At 40.6% G+C, this 22,272-nt stretch overlaps 1 protein-coding gene across 1 annotated transcript in view; it reads left to right on the top strand.

Moving 5' to 3' along the window:
• Positions 1-13,676: 13,676 nt before the first annotated feature.
• The window catches only part of glcci1a (glucocorticoid induced 1a), a 39,263-nt gene continuing 30,667 nt past the window's right edge, over positions 13,677-22,272 (top strand). Inside the window, exon 1 of the mRNA XM_039605792.1 lies at positions 13,677-14,168. The gene's annotated coding sequence lies outside the window, so the exon portion shown is untranslated. The remainder of the gene's footprint in view (positions 14,169-22,272) is intronic.

The following is a 22,272-nucleotide window of genomic DNA, read 5'->3' as shown; positions in this document are numbered from 1 at the left end:
TGTGGGGGTTGAGTGGAAATTGAGCGAGTAGCAAGAAGTTGTTCGGACATGAAGAGAAAATTCAGAACAGACCAGCGCTCACTGTGAGTTAATTGCATAGCAACCATAGCAACGCATGTATTTTCTGAAAAATCACAAAGCTGCAACTGAAAACTTAAAGAGAGATAAGATTAAAACGGTAGAAGGTCTGAAAAAGCTGAATCACACAGGAATAGCCCAATAATCTGAGAACATTTTAAAGTTTGAATGGAGTTTCTAGGTGAAAGTATGAGGAAGTAGTTATGTTTCAAAAACAAGCAAGTTTTAGCAGAATTGTGGAAGTTTTCCATTCATTTCAATGGGACACAAAAAGTGTAATATTTTAAAAAGTATAATAGTAATAAACACCAAAAGATATAGCCGGAATTAGCAGAAATAGCAGAACAGTTTAGAGTTTGAATGGAGAAAATCGGCTGAAAACTGAGGGAGTAGTTAAGTGGCGAAAAACGGGGCAGCAACTTGAAGAATAAAGTTTAAAGAGAAACAGGAACTCAATAGTGGCATCCACACAATTAGCCACACCGTGGGATGTAAGGAGCTCTCTGATTGGTTGGTCAGACACAGGCTGTCTGCCAGCCTGGATTTTTCTAGCTCATATCTTCACCCTGCTACGAAGCGTGTGTGCTTGTACAAAGGCCGTTCAGCGTCGGGATTTACACTCGGCTCGACATGGATATGTGAAGAATGAAGGGACCCTGCAGCGATACGGAGAGCCCAACATCTGACTGAGTGCCTGTTTACACGGTCTGACCACCTGTTGAAGGTAAGGTGCTAACGTGGCTAACGCTAGCATCACCGCACGTAGCCCCGTTATTTTAAGGACATTTTAGCTTATGAAAGTTTTACGTCGCAGCTGTACGAGCTCGCTACGTGTTTTGTGAGCTGCTGTGCTCTTCACAAATAAAGCTGGAAGCAGCTCAGACTGTTAGAACCAGCACTGAGGCCTGTTACATTTATACAGTGTTAGAGCAATGGCTGCAACCTACAGCCTTTAAACTAGCGATTACAATGCTGACAGTAAACTCGTCAGTCCAGATGTTACCACATTACTCTATGGTACTTAGAGTTAAAACAACTGAGACAGGCTGATTAAAATAACAGCTGTCAGTTCTCTCATTCCTTATATCAAGACTGGAGATCACACTACTGATTTCAGTTCATTTAATATGTGAGTGCACAGATTCATTCTCAACTGGACATAAATGATGATCAAAGGTTGTATATATGATGAATTCATCAAATCCCAGCCTCTAACACAGTGCGCTGAATCTTAGCTTTGAATGTCCAGTATATTCTAATCAGTGCAATGTAAGCATTCACTGAACCTATAGTATCTACACCTGTGTGGCAAATGTGTGGTAAAGATACAGATAATGAAATTTAATTATTAATACAATATACATCATGAGAAACGAAAGCTGAAATTGATTCAGTTTAGTACTTTTCTCTGTATGCTGTGATTATAAAGGCCTTAAATTCTGTGATATATACTGTAAATGATTTTCACAGAGGTCTTAAAGTACTTAAATCACTGCTGATAGTCTGGTTGTTTATATTTTCACATGTTTTTGTGTCTGTAGGGCTGTTTGATGACGATTTGGACTCCTCTGGGAGATGAGGACACACCCACATCTGTTCCATACTGCAGCCATGGATGGTGTTACAGCTCTGAGTCAGCTTTGGGCCATCACACGCACACACTAGAAAACCAGCACAAGGAGGTGCTGGTTTTCTAGTGTGTTTTGAACTGCAGTTTATTAAAGTGCAACTGAAAAAAGGATTTTAAAATGCAGTTTATTAAAGTGCAATTGGAAAAAGGATTTTGAAATGCAGTTTATTAAATTGGAATTCAAAAATGAATTTACAATTGCAGAATTTATTCTACAATTCATTATTAAAGCACAGAAATTTTTATTTCGATGCGCGTGGCTCTTGTGGTCCTCCATAATGTTGAACTTGGTTGATAAGGCACTGACTTGGGCAGTAACTTGGTCACTTGAACAGATTTTGAAAACCTTCACCTTAAGGTCAAGCTCTCGGTGGGCTTGACCATAAGGTGAAGGTCAGCGGTCAAGTTTTCTAAAACTCGAGAAGGAAGTCACCAAGGAAATTCAAATTCATACCATGGATTCATCTCATAAAACACTTTTAGATTGAGTCTCTGTGACCTTAACCTCAAGGTCAGAGGTCAACTTTTCTGAAACTCTCTTGGGATTTTCATTATCATGGATATTTTTACTTGGAGGCTGAGAGGTAGCACTGGCAGCCCCCAGTATTTTTAGCCAGTAAATGTACATGCTAATAGTACCTTGCCTTTCCTGAGCTAGTGCACATTTTACTCTGCAAAACATGCCATGAATGCCTATGCTACACACAGGTTAATTGTATCCCACTTTTTGCATTTAAACATTCGCTGCTGTAATCAGCATTAATATATTGATACTTGTACTTCAGATGTCATGAAGATTCATGCAAGTCATGTGTCAGTCAGTTTGGGTCTACTCAAAGTTTACCTTTAGGTAAATTCATATTAAATTATCAATATGCTGAATTCACAGATGGGGTTCTACATTGGATGTAATTTCAACATCCTGTAAGCTTTTTAACCAGTTACTAGTGGCACTCAGTCACTGTGTGTGTGTGTGTGTGTGTGTGTGTGTGTGTGTGTGTGTGTGTGTGTGTGTGTGTGTGTGTGTGTGTGTGTGTGTGGCAATGGTTAGTTGAGGTTTGCTGAGATGGAATGCATGTATATTTTCTTTCTTTTTTTGACCCATCCTATTCCCCGAGGAATCTGTTGGTAATGTGTGGCCTTGATCATGACTGGGGACATTATATTTCACCAATAAATTGTTGAGCATTGCTTACCTTGTGTCCATATAGTTGTTTTTGTCTCCTTTTTTAAAATGTCTGGACATTTTATTGCTACTCTCTGTATTGCTTTCTTTGGGGAATGTCATAGTTTCAAAAACTAAACTTTGAACTTTACCTGTCTTCATACTGACCTGCTTACTTGTTAGCTTTGATTTCTGTGTGACAATCTGGAATTGCTGTCTTGACTCAAATTGAGTATGTATTTGTTGGTCTGGATGTTATAGCTAAAGTGAGATCTAATCTTTCTTGACCTGGAACTTGATAGCTACATTGCATCTAGAAAGTATTTGCAGCACTCACTTGTTCTGCATTTTGCCATGTTACAACCTTACTCCAAAATGGATTAAATTAATTTTTCACCTCAAAATTCTACAAAAAACACCACATAATGGAAAAGGGAAAAAGGTTTGCTTAAAATTCTTGCAAAATTATTCAAGACAAGAGTATAAGAAGTACATTCACAACCTTTGCCACTGCACTCAGTAAAAGCTCAGGTCCATTCTGTTTAATGTGCATCCTTTTACTTATGCCTTTCCTGACCTGGTACATATTTTACTCTATAAAACGTCTTGTGAGCCATGAATGCCTACACTATACACAGGTTATCTCACTTTTTGCATTTAAACACTCACTGCTGTAAACGGCATCAATATACTCATAGCTAAGGAAACCGTTGGGCGTGAGACATCTCTATCATACTTTCTCTTTAAATCCATCACCCAATGTTTCTAACTTAGTGAGTGCTTCTGTAAAAGGATCATAAGCAGCATTTTTGTTAGGGAGGAGGTGCAACATGTATCACCAAACATCACACACGCATCTCCTTGTTCAGCTAACAACATGCCTTTCTATTCTGTAGTTGGGAGAGTAGTTGGATGCATTTGTTGTCATAGAGCTTCAAGTGAATTTCTAGTCCATCCATTCATTCGTTCCATTTGCCCTTATCAGCGTCATGAGGGGGATGAAGCTTATCCCAGCTGCCATAGAGTGAGGGTACACCCTGGACAGGTGTGGTAATCTGGTAATCTGACACAGGGCTACACAGAGAGACAGGTAACCATTCACACTTGCATTCACCTCTTGGGCATTTAAGAATCATCAATTAACCTAACCCCACTAATTGCCTGTCTTTGGACTGTGAGAGGAAGCCGGACTACCTGGAGACAACCTACACAAACACACGGGAATATGCAAATTCCACACAGAAAGGCCCAGTGAGATGGTGGAGTTGAATCTGAGAACACTGCTAACCATCGTGGCACCGTGCAGCCCTGCAACTGAAGAGAATCTAGTAAATCTTTGCTGGTTATAATAGATGTGATTTATCAACTGTGGTTGTTGTTGGTTTCTATCGCATGTCCAAAGAATGTGAATCCGGCCGCAATTTGAGTCCGTGTTTATACTTATCAGGGACCTCTTGAGACAGAACTGTGGCATCTTTATACATTTCCGAGTCAGCCTCTAAGAAATCCTTGAAGCGTTTAAACCTGCATTGCTTCTGTGTGTGTGTGTGTGTGTGTTAGCAGGCTTGTTAATGCATTCCCTATCTGTATGTGTGTGTTATTTTCATTTTTTACCTTTTGTTGCTATGCTAAGGACTCTTCCCTTTCTCCACCTCTGCCCGGCATCAGTCGGCCTGAGTTTTGTGCTTATCAGGACAACCTTTAACCGAATGTTTTGTGTCCCCACACTAAAAACAGACTTCATTCATTCTCCCTCCACCTTCTGCAGCAGTCTGTCTCTCCAACATCCTTAATCTCTGTGGCCATAGGCTGGTGAAGTTGCTATACGGCGTGATTATGGCGTATGCTGGTGGTCTCCCTGTAAGGCTGAGGGTGATGTCATTTTCTGACCACCTGCCGTTGACTTCTGATGGGTGGTGTGTCTCCACTTTAAAATAATCAGTCTTAATTTCGGTTTCTGTTGGTTTAAATTCCACTTCAGGAATAATGAGTGTTGTGGTTCATTCATTCCTGGAAGAAAAGGAAGTAGCTTCTAAGTCCGCATTAAAATCAGAGCAGTTCCTCTAGCAGTGTATTGTGCCAACTGGGGGAGGTTGGTTGATGTTGAAGCTTGTTTTTCAGGTTTAGAGTGGGGTTGAGGTGAAGCTGTGGAATTCTTACCGAAATCTGCCCTTGGATGTAAGTCTGATGATGCTGATGGTGCTTGTCTGTCATTTTGCTCCAGCCTTTGTGCTCAAGGAGCCTTTGTGCTTCTGACACACTGAGACGTCTGATTAGTATCATTTTTCATCCCTGCCTGTCAACACTTTGTCTTCCCTTTTTTGGATTATTTTATGTTATACTCAAATAGTTTGTGTTACACTTAATTTCTGTCGGCTTTTGGAATTTGAGCTCCCCATGTTGTTCACATTTAATGTCAGAGACAGAGATTCTCTGTGATTCTCAGTCAGTTATGACTTATGTAACCCACAATCCCACTAACATGAATCTGCCTGTGGCAACATTAGCCTTAACTAAAGCTTGGTTTTAATCTTTTTGTTGTTCTTATTTAAGTTTTCTGGATAAAGTTTGGATCGATGTCCCCTTGCTAGAAGACACCAGCTCTGTTGTAAATGGGTCAATATCTACAACACTGTAGAGGAGATGGATAATATCTAAAAATATTTGCTTTAAAAGCCCAGAAAATAAATAAATGAATAAATTAAAAAAAAAAACATGGGAAAGAATAGCTTTAAATTTTAGTTTTTTTTAAACTTTTTGTGCAAGAAAAAAAAACCATTTTTAGCCATGGAACTGGAGCATTTAGTTTAGTTTATCATGAACTGTGAGCTCTGTAACATTTTATTTATTTTCATTTGTTTATTTTATTTGCAATCTGTTCCTCTCAAAGGAACAAGTACATATTTATTTGATGAGTAACTCAAACCCATGCAGACTGTCTTGTTTTCTGGGATTTGGTGAGATAGATCTTTGTGTATAGCTAGACGACTGCCTCCACAGGTGACTACATCACACGAAAAATGTAGATTTGGATTTACACTTCTAATATATATTTTAGTTCTTTTTTTTTTTAAGATATCAATAGCAAATTTTAAAATACATTCATACACCAATAAAAACACTTTAAAAGGTCATTCTGATTAATATTTAGATTTCAGGATGGTCCGCGAACACTCAGTGTGCTAAAGAAGTTTTCATTCCTTTCTGGAGAGATACCAAAGCAGAAGTTGCATGTAGGGTATGACGTGTTGTCTCAATCAGAATCTGAATCAGAGCAACTTTATTAAACCCAGAGGGAAACTGAGTTGTCATAGCAGCAAATATACAACAAACATTGCAAACGCACTCTTATAAAATGAGTGTAGAAACAGAGATATTGATAGAAGTTAATATTGATAGTCTTGAGTTAAAAGTACGTTTTTTGTTTTGTTTTTAATGACATTTTTGACAGTTGCTAAAAGCGTTTGCTTAAATGTTACTGTAGTTTATTTTTCTAAAACCAGGCAAATAATTATCATAATAAACTAATGACAACATGGTTATGATTTGCCAGGCAAGGCATTTCTTTCTAAAAGAGACCTTAACAGTGATATTATATTGCACAAGTCAGGTCCGATACTGTATATTAGTGCAACTAACCATGATTTTCCTCTTTCATTCAAATCTGGCTTTAACTTACTGCAAAATGTATACAAATCAAATTATGTCATTTTGGTTCTGTGTTGAGGATACCCTCTTTACTGTGAGGACATCCTTACTCCTGCATTTTATGATGACAATGACATCTTCTGAGAACCTTATATTCAGTTGTTCTGAGATTAAAATATGCATGTTCCAATTTTTTACAAGTGTTTTTAAAATAAATTAATATTTTTTTAATATAAAGGACAGTTGCAGATTTCTGTCAGAATCTGCAGATTATAAACTACAAATAAAATGTTCACGTTGTCTTCCCAACAGTTTCACTGACATCTACACTGGATGGCCAGGAAGCGTTCGCGATGTCTTCTCGGGCGCGGATTCAGTACCACATACGAAAGTGACCCAGATCGGATTTGAAAATATCGGATTTGTGCCGTTCACACTGTCATACCATGATCGGATATGGGTCGCATAGGGGCAAAAAAGTCGGATTTGATGCGCTTTCGCCTGCAGTGTGAACGTAGCCTAAAACTGCAATAAGGATCATTATTAGGTTATTTACATTATTATGTAAATAAGAGAATAATTTAAAGCAAAAACTGGGAAACGTAAAGTCCGAAGTCTTTATATTAAGGGCCATCAGTCAAACAATATTGTTTGCTCTGGGTCTAAACAGAGCGCGTTGTGTGTGACGTCTTCTTTTATGCATGCGGGCCGCTTTGAGCGCTCACACTAGAGCGCTGCGTTTGCTGTCGCATTTTATTTGTAGTGTGAACAAGCAGACAAAAAAATCGGATTTGATCAAAAAATCGGAATTGAGCATTAAGACCTGCAGTGTGAACGTAGCCTAAGTCCTGCGACAGACTGGCGACCTGTCCAAGGTGTACCTTGCCTCTCGCCCTATGACAGCTGGGATAGACTCCAGCGCCCCCACAACCCTGAAAAAGAGAATGGATGGATGGATGGATTTCTAAGTCCTTTAACACTGTATTTTAAAATGAAATGTGGTTGTAAAATGTAAAGACAACGGTTTGGAGCTCATGTAATTATACTGATAAATGTCTTAAAATAATATCCAAACTGGCAACATGCATGAAATGGACGCTAACTGTCACTTTGAGTTTAAATCAGTGACAACATTTCTAATGATACTAGACTAACAAAACTCTGTGCACAATCACAACTAGTGTAAATTAAATATCCTTTCTGGTCCTTCTCTAATGATATAAATGTGTCTCTTAATGTAATATGTATTTATATTTTAGGATTTTCGCTCAAGAAAATGAACAAGGTTGCAAAATGTATCTATACTGTGACTGCCATCATCTTTGTCATCAAGTATAACAACATGGTCTCCAACTGATAGTGCTCTGTATTCACCAGTGCCACAGTCACTTTTACAAATACCATTTATATCTGGGTTGTCCATTCCTGCATTGTTGACTATGCCCTGACACATCTGAAGAGAGGATTGCCCTCCTTGTGGTGAAAGTGCATAAGTATTCTACTGGCTCTGAAAAAAGAAATTCCAGAAAAGGTTTGAATGTGATCAACTAGTTCTGAAGAAGAACAAAGAATCTGCAGTCTCTCTTTGAATTTGCTCAATACTAATTCTAATACACTATTTTTTAAAAGATCTTATGCAATTTCCATTGCTACTTACTCTCCAGATTAAAAATAATACAAGTAAAGAAAACTGAATGATTTTGAATAGCTTCTTTGCTTAGTTCTTCTGGTCAGGTCTGGATTAGTCAAACAAATGTTCCAAGTGTATATTACGGTCTGGTTTAATAGTGACTTCCTGCTTAAGGAGGAACTTCCTGTGTTAGAAAATGCATATATGTAAGTGTCAAAATGTTTGTATGTGTGTGTGTGTAAAATAGGTAGTATTAATATATTTGCAAGCTAGTATGTGAGGATCCAGATATATGGATGTAAAAGAAGAGTGTATGTGTGAGAGTGAGGGACTAGATTTTGGCTTGTACAACCCCTCATACAGTGCTCAGCATAAATGAGAATACCCCACTACATTTGTCAGAAAACCTTTAGTTTCCTTTCAGAATCAACATTTTCTATGACATACTATACTACAAAATACTCCCACAAATGTGGGCCATTGATTGCAAATGAGATTAGTTAATTTGCATACAGAAAAAAGAGATTTTCCTAAGAAATTCATTCAAGCCCATGTCGCAAAAATGAGTACACCCCAATTATAGTCTTAGGAGAAAAGCCACACTTAAGACCACAAAATTCGAATTAACAAGCATAAGGGCATTACTTAACAAAGAAAAGCCCTTCCCATTTCATGCTGTCAGCAATGGCTCCACATGGAAGAGAAATGTCACAAAATCTGAGGAAGGAAATCATTTCATTACACAAAAACGGTGAGGGCTATCAGAAAATCAGCAAAGCTTTACATATCAGTCACAATACTGTAGCAAAAGTGGTCCAAAAGTTTAAGAAAGATGGGAGTGCAACCATCTTACAGAGATGTCCAGGCTGTCCACGCAAGTTAACATCTCGACGCGAGTGTCTTCTGATGAGAAGGGTTGAAGGAAATCGCTATGCAAGTTCACTGCAGTTAGCTAAAGCAGTAGAAAGCCAAACTCGAGTGACCGTTTCCCGTGACACCATACGGCGCACACTGCAGAGGATTGGCATGCATGAGTATTGTCCACACAGGAAGCCTCTCCTAAAGCCCACGCACAAAAAAGCACGCCTAGAATTTGCTAAGGCCCATGCTGAAAAAGATGAAGACTACTGGGACTCTATACTCTAGAGTAATGAGAAAAAGATCACTGTTTTTGGAACTAATAGTTTCAAAACTGCATGGCGTCGTAAAGGTGAGGATTTCAAAGAGAAATGCATGGTACCTACTGTGAAACATGGTGGTGGCAGTGTTCTTATGTGGAGCTGCATGAGTGCTGCTGGTGTTGGGGAGCTGCATTTCATTGATGGTTAATGAACTCAACAATGTACTGCTCTATACTGAAGGAGAAGACGCTGCCATCACTCCATGCACTTGGTCATCATGCACTTTTCCAACACGACAATGATCCAAAACACACATCTAAAGCTACTGTTGCATTTCTGAAGAAGAACAGGTTGAAGGTGATTGAATGGCCAAGTTCTGATCTGAACCCAATCGAACACCTGTGGGGAATTCTGAAGCGACAATTTGAGGATCACTCTCTATCCAGCATCTAGGCTCTAAAAAAGCTTATTCTTGAAAAATGGAAAAAGATAGATCTTGCAGTATGTCACCAACTTGTTCATTCCATGCCTAGAAGACTTATTGCTGTCCTTGAAAGTCATGGTGGTCATACAAAATACTAGATGTAGTAGTTTTTGTTGCGGGGTGTATTCATTTTTGTTTCAACCAATTTGAGTAAAACTGAAGATTTTGTGATCTAAGCAGGGGCGGATCTAGAGAAATTTTCTTAGGGTGGCATGAGGGTGGCAAAGAAATCAAATGGGGTGGCAAAATCAAAGCCTTTTTTTTTTCCCCAAACACATATGCAGGTGGTTACATATGGTTAAAATGATTCAAATGCAGTAAGTATACACGTTTTTCATATAAATATAGTCTATAACTTAATTATTGTCTGTAGCCCACATAATTACACACTTTAGTTACATAAAACATGTGAGTTTTGATGTTATGTACTGTATAGCCTGTATAATAAATAAATATGTAGCCCAATAAGTATGAAATCCAGAAAGCTACACAACATGGGGCAGTTCATTTACAAATACAAGTCTAACTTAAGTTTCACACTGTCTTTTGTTAGAAAACAATCACATTGTTACAGCTTAAATTACACAAAATGTCAGTAATCTGCACTGTCATGAACAAAAATTTAAACCTAATTTTTCATGATTTGTTGGATTAACCCACTGAGGTCTGAAATACAACCGGCCATTTATGACTCCTTTAGAGTTTACGTTTGTATTTCCCCCTCAAATTGTTTCATTTTATTTTTTTCCCCTTGGCTTGTTTGGTATCTTTTCAGCTCAACTGAATTTAGTTGTTTTTTTCACTGACATACTGCATTAGTATTACTGATCTGAAATCACACAAAGAACTTAAAACCCTAGTAGTATTTTTTACTGTAAAAACCCAGACATGCTGAGTAAATTTTTATAACTTGAAATGCAAATATAAATTTTACATTTTGTAAACATATACAACTATTTATCTAAAAATGCAGCCAATACACCTGCCGTTTCTTTCATTTTGTACAACCATTTAAAAATATTACTAAAACTAAAGTGAGAGAACAATCAGGTGTCGCAATAAGATGCCCGACAAATGATGTGTGCCAGTAAAAAAAAGTTTGTCCACCAAAAGACAGAGGAGAGCAGCACAGGGACAAACCTGCAGGCCTGACAACAGGTGTATCACTCCGCTGGTTTTCTACTTAGTGACAGTGTTTACATTGCAAATGTGCTTTTGTGACATTCATTAGTGCCCTCACTGACACACAAAACAAAACGACTACACAACAGAACAACTACACAAGATAACACAACACACTAAGTATACACTCCACACTAAACGTCACAAATCTCCCACATCTAAAAACTCTCTCTCTCTCTCTCTCACTCGCTCGCTCTGTCTCGCTGCCGTTACCGTCACTCCCAAAACTCTCCCTCTTCCTAAACAACCAAATCCCACATGTTGACTTTTTTTTAATTTAATTGGTCGACATGGTGCATTTTCCACCGATAGGAAAAAGGTGGCTTTTTTCTTTCTTTACTGTTTTCGCGCTGTCCTTAGAAAACGCTTAAAACACACACACACACAAACGTGGCGACAGTATTTAGAAAAAAAGCTTGGCTTATATATATTATCATAACTCTGGATTTACTGGCCTGTAATTAAAATTTAAAAACTTTGAACTCCGAACTTTCAATATGGGCTGAAATAGAGACTCAGCGTGGCTGCAGCTTGTTGCTATGTCAGCTTAAAATAGTCATGTGATTTGGAGGTGCAGCGTGTCCGTGGACCCCACAGGGTTAATAACACTCACCTTCCTTCCATTTCCAGAGTGTAACATCCAACCAAATGTGTAAAATCCGAAATTCCCATGGTGTTGTTCAAAATGTGCTCTGGCACAATCATAAGCATCGCTTGCTACTGAAAACAAGAAAAAAAGCCGGTCCTGCTATGGGCTGAACCATTTGTTAATGGTGGAGGGGGAACACTATGCAATATATTCAGTTTTAGCATTTATATTCACTGTTGACTGTAACTACGCTCAAACTGTTAATGCTATCTTATTTTAATAAACAACACTGTCATATGCAAAACTGGGGTGGCACTTGGGGTGGCAAGGGATCATTTTAGGGTGGCAGTTGCCACCCCATGCCACCCTTCTAGATCCGCCCCTGGATCTAAGTTGTATTATTAACCTTAATTTCATGTTATGGAGTTAAACAAGTGTTCAATATAACTCAGCCTTGTGAAAATTTTGGAAATTGTTCATTACTTCATTGAGCTACTGATTAAATTCGTACTTTTTAAAGGGGGTGTACTCATTTATGCTGAGCACTGTATATCTATCTACATAACTTTTGTATTAAATGACTACTTGGATCATCCATCCATGGAGGCAAAAGGAAGATATGAAGAGAAACTATAAGTTACCACAAGTTACCAGAATGCATATGGATTCTGGTAACTTGTGGCCCACATTTTATCACAGCAGCTTTATTTTATTCTCCAAAAGTGGATACGTGTCTCACAGAGCTCCAGTCCGGTGACATCTACGTGTATCTTATAGAGAATCCCTCATATTACCCTGTTGCCAGAGTGAAAGCTTTAAAAATACAGACAGCTCCATATTTATTTGGATGGGTAAATAATGACACCATGTGGGAGATGAAGAACAAGAATTTCCACCATCATTAAAGCAAAGGTAAGTCCTACCACATGTAAATCTGATGTATGTTGACATGGAAATTTACAGTGTAGGGGTCAGAAAAGTTCCGACAGTGCTAATTTGTCACATTCATGTCATGTCATAACAGTAAAGTTGACAGAATTTTTTTCAACGTCAGCTAAATCATTCCTCACAGCCTGGGTCTCTGTGAGGAAGCACGGACTGGTCCGATTTGGCCTGTAAGGCAGAGTTCATATGTGTTTTCACATGTAAGTGCCATACTCTATGCCAAGGGTCTCAAACTCGTGGCCCGGGGGCCACTTGTGGCCCATGTCATCCCTACTTCCCTACTTACATCCCTTCGTATATTGACATGAAGAAATATAATGGAGTTTGGCTTTTTACTGTTTTTGTTAGGGAGGATTTGTTTGTTGAGTGCAATGTTAAAATGTGTTCTTTAAAAAGCAAAAAAATATTTAATATGAAGACAATATGAGCAGAGAGTGCAAACATGTTGAGGGATTGGTTGTGTTAGTTCAGTGAGAGTTATTTGTAAAGAAAACAATTTTCACTAGCAGTCAAAAACTAATTTTTACACTTATGTCTGCATTTTTATTTCTGTTAAATAAGAAGAAAATGATAGCAGAAGTGCTGCCATGTGTCTGGCCAGAAAGAAAGTACCAATTTGTTTATTTGGTCGTTCAATAAAAGGCTTCAGTTAAGAGTGAGAAAAAAATGTGTGTTCACGTTTGCAGTTTTGTCTTGTTATACAATATTTACAAAATTTAAAAACAAAAAACAAACAAAACACTACATTGTCAGAAATATTTGTGGGTGTTTTCTTGTACTACTTGAACCCTAAAGTGGCCCTCACATGAGATGACAGTGGCAGCAGTGGCACACAGCTCTTTTAATTTGAGACCCTTTGCGTCTACGTGCTTCTGACAGCTGTAAATAAACGTTGGGCTATGCATCCAATAGCACAGCAACTATGTGGCATCTTCGAGTTAAACTCGAAGCGATCAAAGCTGGGAGGGCAAAGGACCGCAGTACCGTTATGTCCTCCGGGTGGGCGTGGTTCTGGCGTCAGGTAAAAAATATGAAGTGACAGGTAACTGTGTTGCTGTATTGGAGAGTGGTTGGTTTGGGGGGGAGGACTAGTTTGACTTTAATGTGCAAATAAATATGCAAGCGTGGCAACATGAGTTTGTATTCGGACAAAGAATATTTTTATTCAGAATCAGCGCACAAGTGGAAATCATGCCATCTCAAGTAAAGTTGAGAATTTTGGAACCTGAAAGGCAAAGTGTACTTCATGGACAGCTTTTGTCTACTGTGTTAAAAGCAATCCCGTTAGTGAAACTGTGAGCTTCTAAAAAGAACTGTACAAGTTCGCCATGTTAACATCACAAACAATCTAATGAAGTAATTGCTGGTAGTCAGGTCAGCCAGCAGCGAGTTCGTCCCAGCGGCAACAGCGGGATAAACTCGGCGTCTCTCCCAGAGCCAGCAGTAACACCTCCACCGCCACGATCCGCGTGCAGCCTCTCCGCGTCACGGTACCGTACCGGCTTCTGCGTAGAATTCAACACAACTCAACCCGCTCCACTTCCTCCCCCTCTTCCTCTAGCCGGGAGCAACATAGGACCTACGACGTCCAGTTGCTCCAGTCCCGCCAACCCGGGTGAAAGTGACTCGGACGGCAACCTGGTCCACAGGCAGAGAGTGTCACCGCTGTACAGCAGGAGCTTGCCTGTTCCCAAAGGTAACCGCTTCCTGTCTAGTAAATGAGGTTTGTCCTAAACGCACCCATCATCGTTTAGCTTCGTGCTATGCTAAGTGGTGTTCAATCACCTACTGAGCGACTGCCAAGCCAAAGTAGCTTGACAAATTGGGCAATAGAAGGGTTTCGACGATAAATGAACAAATGCGTTCTCTGATTAAAAAAAGACCCAACCTGTTTTCGAATGGTTACGTTCCCACCTCGCGTTCGGCCTATGTGTAGGCCCCTGTTCAGTACTGGTGAAAATAAAATACTTAATTTTTCATGCTGTTCGAAAAGCAGGGGCCGCGTTGTGTTTTGGTGATTCAAAATACCGAGGAAAGGGAACAAACAGTCGAAGCATCTCATAAATTACTTAATTTCATGTGAAATGGACTTGCGCCAAATTCAAGATTTCATTGTCATAATTCAGACAAATGCCAGGAGTGTTTGTTTAAAGCCAGTATAACATTTATTATAACACATTTCAATAGCTAGCTGTAGTTTAGCGAATCATCCCCTTTGTAGCAAAGTCAGAGCTCACCACACTCGGGAGCTATGCTAGGCTAGTTGCTAGTGTTCTATCTGTGTCGTAATGCAGTCGACCTATCTGATGCTGGATGCTAGAAATAGCAAAGAGGTACATCATCGCCATATGTTCGCGATAGTTGGATTGTTATCATCCAAAGTTAAATACTATTTCAGGTCGGCCCATGCGTTCAGTTTTATTGTTAGGGCACTGTATAGCAACTACTTAAAATCAATAACTTGATATTAGCTGATTAACAGGATTTCTACAGTACAGTGTGACGAGGTAACGACGTCAGGCTGTAGACTCCAGTGTGGTGGCGATGATGCAGCTGCTCTGTCGAAGATAAACACGACTCTCTGATCTGAGTGTTATCGATGGTTATCCAGATTTCCATCAAACAGTTTTTTTTATTCATTTGCTAAATGTACCTTTTTGCTGCCAGTGGAAGGGAAATGCAATATGTTGTCAGCTGACTGTGTTTAGGTCCTTTGGTAATTGGGGCCTAAGAGACAAACAGAAACTATGAGCAAGTAGGCTAGTCTCTCAGCCTGCATGCACACAGAAGAATATCATCCATGTCTCTGTCTGTCCGTATATGCCAGTATTTATCAGTCACTATAAATAAGGCGTGTGCAACGCAGACACATGAAACATGCCATGATTATTTCTGTTAGCCTGGCTAATCTCTCTGGAGTAGGGTTATTACATGCTGTTATCTACACTTGACATTAATATCACTGCTTAAATCCAGTAATATCACTGTCTGGGGCACTAAATATGCCATAAACAATCATTATTTCTTTAGTGACATTGTTTAGCTATTGCTCTGGTTATTACTTACATTTTTGGGATGTTTTGTTTATTTTGTTTTTAAAATAATTTTTAGCTACTTCAGTGGTTAAAGTAAATCAAATGATCCCTGGGCAATTAGTAATCAGTGGTGTATATTGCAGAGAGACATTAGTGTTGGCATAGACTAACACAATTCCTGGCCTGTATGAAATTTTTCAAAGTTTTTACATTTCATCATTATGTCCAGAAGTGTTGAGTAGGTTTAGGTCAGAACTGCAAGCAGGCCGTTCAATCCTCTCCATTCCCAAATTCTGGAAATGTGTTGTCGTCTTGGAGTTCAGGCCAGACTGTGAAGATATAGGACTGCCACTGGTTGCAGAATCCCTTTCTTCATATGTTGCTGCATTGAGATTGACAATGATGACCAAGCCTCAATTTTCCAGTGTGGGCGATGCCACCCCCCACCATCCTACTGTCTGTGGAGCACATAAATGTAGCATGCTTTTAGCAGACAAACTGACTGCTGTGGCGTTCAAAGGACGGCTGTATGGCAAAGGACTGCAGTACTGATTAGCACCTGGTTGTAAGCAGTTGAGAGCATTTGTCAGCACCTGGGGTACCAGAAGCTTAAAACAAGAGTCATTAACACATTATATTATTTTTTTTTATATAGTTCATATATATTAATGTAAACATAAAATAAGTATTCAACACATGACCAATTTTCTAAGTAAATATATTTCTAAAGGTACTATTTACATGAAATTGTCACCGGATGTTAGTAACAACCCATCCAATCCACAAATGCAAAGAAATCGAACCATAAATCTCCATAAATTATGTGTAATAATCAGAATCAGAAGACTTTATTTATCCCCAAGGGGCAATTAACAAACAACCAAGCAGCATACGTTGAAGATAAGGACAATAAGAACAGGCAATAGGAGTGAAATAATAAATACACAGAATATACAGTATATACAGTTTTAAAATTACACAGTTTCAAAATTAAAGTGACTGAAGGTGAATAAATAACTGTAAGTGACTAAAAGTGAATAAAGTGTCAGTAGTGTAAGAAGAGTTTAGTTTATGTTTATGGGTGCGGGAAATGTTCTTATCGGCTGGAGTTAAAAACACGGGTGGCTTTGGGGACAAAGGTGGCTCTCCTCCTCTCAGTCTTGCAGGAAATGCAGCGGAGGCATCGCCCAGAGGGGAGCCATTGAAATGCGGGATGAAGAATGTGAGAGGGGTCGTTGATGATTTTGGCTGCCTGTCTAAGGGCCTGTTGGCTGAAAACCAGTGCCAGAGTTCTGACAGGCAGTCCAATGATTTTAGAGCACACTGATGCAGTGTGCTGCAGTCTGTTCTTGTTCTGAAGGCTGAGGGAGTGGAACCAGCAGGTGATGGAGAACATCATGATGCTTTCCAGGAAGGCATAGTAGAAAGTCATCATGATGGGTGTGCTGACTCCAAAGGAGTTGAGTTTTCTAAGGAGGTAGAGCCGTTGGTGGCACCTCCTGAGAACCTCCTCTGTGTTGGCAGAGAATTTCAGGAGGTTGTCAAAGATGGTTCCCAGGTATTTGTATTCCTCAACTACCTCCACTGGCTTCCCGTGGATGGTGGAGGTGACTGAAGCAGCCAGATCCTTCCGGCTGCTGGAGAAGGTCACCACCATCTCCAGCAGCCAGATCCCTCTGCCTACTGGAGAAGGTCACCACCATCTCTTTGGTTTTGCTCACGTTCAATTCAAGTTTGGAGCTGTCACACCACTCTACAAACTCCTGAAGAGTGGGCCCGTGGTGTTGTGAGGGGCCTGACAGCAGTGACAGGAGAACTGTGTCGTCAGCATATTTCACCAGGTGACAGTTGGGCTGTGTGGATCTGCAGTCATTGGTGTAGAGGATGAAGAGCAGGGGGGAGAGCACACAGCCTTGGGGGGAGCCAGTGGAGGTGGAACGGAGACAGGAAAGAGAGTTGTTGACCCGAACTTTCTGAGACCTGTTGGTCAAAAAGTCCAATATCCACAGGATTAGCTGATCATCCAGGTGAAATCGGGTGGAAAGTTGAGTGGCCAGGATATGAGGCTGCAGAGTGTTGAACGCTGATGAAAAATCTGGGGGAGGAATCAGGGAGCTCCAGATGTTTGTGGATAGAGTCCAAGATGAAGATTTTGGCATCATCAACACCTCTGCGTGCACGGTAAGTAAACTGGAGTGGGTCCATCAGGGGGTCAGTTGCTCTTACGATGTGCTATGTTATGATCTTCTCCATGGCCTTCATCACCAGGGAGGTGAGGGCCACAGGACGAAGATCATTCAGAGACTTTGGGTTGTTTCTTTTGGGGATGGGGATGGCTGTGGAATGTTTCCACATCTGGGAGACGGTGTGACTGTCAATTGAGTGTTGAAATAGAGTCCAGAACACACTTCCTAGTTGCCCTGCACAGAACTCGACTGCTGATGTTGTCAGGGCCGGGTGAGCTCCTTTCCCTGGTCCTCCTGAGGGCTCTCACCACGTCCTCAGTCCTGAAGGTGAGTGCAGACCTGCCAGGTTTGAGTGAGGACTCCTCAAGCTGAGCCATGTTGTCCGTCTCAAACCTGGTGTAGAAAGCGTTGAGGTCGCCAGGGAGGGAGGAGGGGTTGCTGCCCTCCACCTGGATGGTTCTGGGGGTGGTGACCACAGTATTCACAGAGGCCATGGTTTTGAGGCCCTGCCAGGCTGAGTGGAGGTCCCCTGTGGTGAATTTTTTTTCAACTGTGCTTTCAATACTCCAGCTTAGCAGTTTTTATGGCCCTCTTCACCTCCCTGTTGACCCGCTTTTTGTCCAGTGCAGAGCCAGTGAAGAAAATCCTCTTTTTTTTATTAAGGATTTCCTTGAGTTCCTTGGTGATCCAGGGTTTGTTGTTGGGGTAGATGCTGACTGTTTTTGAGGGGATAATGTTGTCAACACAGAAGGAGATGTATGATGTCACCGTGTTGACTTGTTCGTCAATGTCATCAGAGGGAGAAAGAAGGCTGTCCCACTCATTGGCTTCGAAACATCCTTGTAGGGTGAGGATACTTTCCTCTGTCCACTGCTTGATGTTTTTGGTGACCTTTCTAATCCTCTTGATGACTGGGGTGTAAGCAGGGGCCAGCAGGATGGTGTGGTGGTCTGCTGAGCCGAGAGGGGGGAGGGATAGGGCTTTAAATGCATCTGGTACAGAGCCATAGCATGTATCCAGAGTCTTCCCCTGACATGTGCTGCATGAAACATACTGTTGGTATCCTTTAAGCAACTTGTCAGGGGAACAGTGGTTGAAATCACTCAGGATGAACTTGGGAGAGTCCGGTGATAATTGTTCCGGTTTGTACAGAGTGTTGGTGATGTACTCTGTGGCTTTAGGTGCATTAGCTCTGGGGTGGATGTAAACCAAGATGATGAAAAGCTGTGGGAATTCTCTGGGGAGGTAGTAGGGGCGCAGGGAAACAGCCAGAAGCTCGATGTCTGTAGTGCACAGCTTCTCCCTCACAATGACTGTAGAGCACCAGCTGTTGTTTACATACAGACACACCCCGCCGCCATGTTGCTTCCCGGTGCATTCGCGGTCTCTGTCCAGACGAAGAGGTGGTGAAAAGCCATAAATGTGCAGCGTGCTGTCGTCGTCGATGTTGTTTAACCATGATTCTGTGAATGCCAGAGCAGGTGGTTGACGCAGGCTTGCAGCTTGTCCAGCTTGGAGTGGAGAGACCACACATTAGCAAGGATAATGGACGGGAGTGCTCGTTGTTTGTGTCTCTCCCTCTTTAGTCTGGCTCTCACCTCACTCTTCTTTAATCCCCTCCTGGTTACCTTGTTATTGTGAGTTTTTCGATTTCCGTGTCCATGGAGTATTTCCTCGGGAAAGTAGTCCATGGAAGCGGAGTGGAAAAGCCGGAGGCCGGGTTGCAGCTGCGACTGCAGCTGGATGAGGGAGTCCCTGGTGTAGGTGAGCCTTGGGGTCATGTCGAGTGTCGAAAACAAGTCCGAAAAATCACAAAAATGAGGAAAAGGAAAAGAATACAAATATACCGAGTAGACGGCGAAATACAACAACGAAAAGAGCATTAACCTCCTAAGACCCGAACTCTTCCACGACATGCATTTTTAATTTCTCTTTGATATTTGGGCATATTGGGGCCCAGTGAATGTAAAAACAAAGAATTTCCAGATTTTTTTTTTTTTTTTACCTTATTTTTGTTTTTAAGAAAAGTAAGAGCCACAAATGAGGATATTCATTTGAAAATTTGATAGAACAGTAGCAGTATAATGTCCTCGTAAGTGGATATCAGGCCCATATAAAGCAAAATTGAGTATTTTGGTCTAAATAACCCAAAATGTGATGTCCACATATGTGGACGGCAGGTCCTAGGGGGTTAAAGTTAGAAAAAGAACGCAAAACTGCTCAGCTGACTGGCCGGTGGACCGCATGAGCAGCGACCTGGAAATGAGAAATGACAAAGGGAAAAAGTACTGAACACATAAAGAGAGTAAGGTGCAAAAGTCATCACACAAGATGACATCTATCAGTAGTCAAAAAGCAATCCTGACACTTAGTGCAAACTAATATCAGCTGGTTCAGGCCCAACCAATGGTCTGTAAAAAGGGTCTCATTACCAAGGTGTCTCAAAAAACATCTCATGATGGGTAAAACCAATGAGCTATCTCACAGCACTTATTGTTGCAAAATATAAGGTATATCTTCTACAGAGGAATTTTTTCAATACTGACCGTTCCAGTAAGGGCTGTTGGGATCATAATTAGGGATGGGTATTGATAAGATTTTAACGATTCCAATTCCATTTTCGATTCTGTTTAACGATTCGATTCTCTTATCGATTCTCTTATCGATTCTTGTTTTTAAAAAGGAGAACACTAAGGTCAATTAGCTTAGAACTGTTTTATATCTTCTCTTTCAACAAGATAGAAATTTAGGAGTAACATGGCCTTACAAACCCAACAGTGAGATCTTAAGAGATCCACAGCTTACGGCTCTTCAATGGGGTGTCACAGGGTCCCCGGGGAAAATTGTAAACGTAAAATAATAAAATAAATATTCTTCTGTAGCAATAACAAAGTATAACATAAATTATTCTGTAGCAATTACACAAGAATATCCAGTAATGTCCCTGCCTACAATTAAACACATTCACTTACCATCTGCTGTGGCAAATGGCTGCAAGGTTTTTACCACAAACTTAGTCACTGCTCGGTGACATTCGGGCCTGAAAAGAGACGCTACCGGTAGACTGCAGCGACAACTGCCAGCGAGCGCCAGCCAGACTCTGTCTGTCTGTCTCATCATGGTCACCTAAATGCACAATGGCAGGTTTTGTAATAAAGCAGATCGCGCTAACATAATATGCACTGTTAGTTGATTATTTACCTGCCGCATTAATGGGAGATGACGTGCAAACGTTACTGCTGCTGCTGCTGGGTTGAGATTCACGAGTCCGGAGCGGAATTAAAGACATTCATTTAAGTTCATCGCGTGTTTTGTGAGCAAATGCTTTTGCATATTCGTAGTGTTTCCTCCCTTAATGAAATATCTACTTTGCAAGTATTGCAAGTTGCCCTGTTGTCATCCGTTCTCGTAAAGTATAAACAAACTTTTAAGCATTTGAGCCGCTTAGGCGCCGTGTTTCCTGCCAGGTACGCTCCGACGCTCCACAACGTGGTGACGTCATTCGGGGCGACTGGAATCGATAAGGGAATCGTTTGCAAAAATGGCAAACGATTCCAAGGAATTGAAAAAGTGGGAACCGGTTCTCAACAAGAACCGGTTTTCGATACCCATCCCTAATCATAATCCAGAAGTGGAAAGAACATCATTTTATGATAAACTGAACACGACCAGGTGCTCCTTGCAAGGTTTCAGACAGAGGAGTGAAAAGAATTGTCAAAGGAGTTGTCCAAAAGCCAAGGAACAGTTGTGGAGAGATACAGAAAGACCTGGAATTAGCAGATACAATAGTTTCAAAGCAAACAATAAGTAAAGCACTGAGCCACGCTCACCATGTAGGACTCCAATGCTGAAGAAAAAGGATGCTCACAAGTACATTTAAAGTTTACAGAACAAGATTTAGACAAGCCTGTAAAATTCTGGGACAATATAGTCTGGTCAGATGAGACCAAATTTGACTGCACATTACCCCAAAAACACCATAGCAACAGTGACGTTTGGAGGTGGGAATAACATGGTGTGGGGCGGTTTTTAGCATACGACACTGTAACTAAGTCTCAGAGTTCATAGAAGGGGCCCATGAAACCTTCAAGATCTGAAGACTTTGTGTAGAACAATGGGCCAAAACCAGACCTGAGCAATACAGGAGGCATCTTAAAGCTATCATCACCAACAAAGGTTTTGTACGATGTTATAAATACATTTCATTAAGCGTGTTCAATAGCTTTTTTTCTGGGTAATTTCTCATTGTTACCTATAATTTATGGACGTCTGTAGTTTGTTCTTTGCACGTGTGGATTGGATGGCTTGTTACCGACATCTGGTGAGAATTTCAGGTTAAATGCACCTTTAAAAATATATTTACTTAGGCATGTTCAATATTTTATTTACTCGCTCTGTGTATGTGTGCATTCTATGAAGCTCTCTGTGCACTAATCTTATGCTAATCTAAACTAACACAGAAATAGTCACTCCCTTGTGCAGGTTGGGTTTGTTATTTTTGAAGTCTGAGACAAATTCATCCGCATGTGGCAAGTCAGGATTCAGGATCAGCCGTTGCAGATTCTGTAGCTACATTACA

This window comes from Oreochromis aureus, linkage group 22, assembly GCF_013358895.1.
Source record: "Oreochromis aureus strain Israel breed Guangdong linkage group 22, ZZ_aureus, whole genome shotgun sequence".
Lineage (NCBI taxonomy): Eukaryota > Metazoa > Chordata > Actinopteri > Cichliformes > Cichlidae > Oreochromis > Oreochromis aureus.
The sequence above is the reverse complement of the archived record's forward strand: the minus strand, read 5'-3'. Positions and strand labels throughout refer to the sequence as shown.